This window comes from Lathyrus oleraceus, chromosome 2 (assembly GCF_024323335.1).
Source record: "Lathyrus oleraceus cultivar Zhongwan6 chromosome 2, CAAS_Psat_ZW6_1.0, whole genome shotgun sequence".
NCBI classification, from domain to species: Eukaryota; Viridiplantae; Streptophyta; class Magnoliopsida; order Fabales; family Fabaceae; genus Lathyrus; species Lathyrus oleraceus.
Window position 1 is genome coordinate 24,828,531 of NC_066580.1, and position 758 is coordinate 24,829,288.

Here is a 758-nt window from a genome sequence, read left to right on the forward strand (position 1 = left end):
TCTTGACCTTTGCTTTGGGACTTGTGATTTAAGACCTTGGAATTCATCTGATGCCTTTGACTTGGGATTTCCTTTAGAATACTTGGATTGGTTACTTTGGTTTCATCTGACACATGAATTACTATTTGCTTATTTTGCTTGCTTAAGGATTAATCCAAAGGAGGGAAATTCTTGCTTGACTAATGTCATAAAGCTTGATATCTCTTGGTTATATCTTTGCTCTCTAGCTTTTACCTTTATGCTCTAGGATATCCTCTTATTCTCTTTCCCCTTCTTTAATTTCAAAATTTTCTCTCTTTTTCAAAACCTTCTTGTTTTAACTTGAACCAATTTCTCAATAAACCTTGACTTTTGTCAAGTGATTTTCAAATCTTTTTCTCAATAAATGTTAATCCATCTTAAGCATGTTTAGACCAATTTCAAAAGACTAAAAAATGCCTAACTCATTCAAATCATTTTGTGTCCTTTGTGCACTTTTCCCTTTTAACTTTTTCTCAAGGCATTAGACATGAGTTACTTCCATAGTTGAGTTATAATTCTCCTATATCCATAGTATTGATGATAATTCTTTTCCATTTGTGGGAGCTAGTAGCATACTTGTTGATCCTTATCCAAGTAGGAGCCCTTCTCATGATGATGCAAAATTCTCATACTTGTGGATGACTAGTTGAGTATTCTCCTTAAAATGATAAAATGTCTTTTTACCTAAAAATGAATCAAAACAAGCTCCTTTTGTTATTTTTACCACGAACTACGAG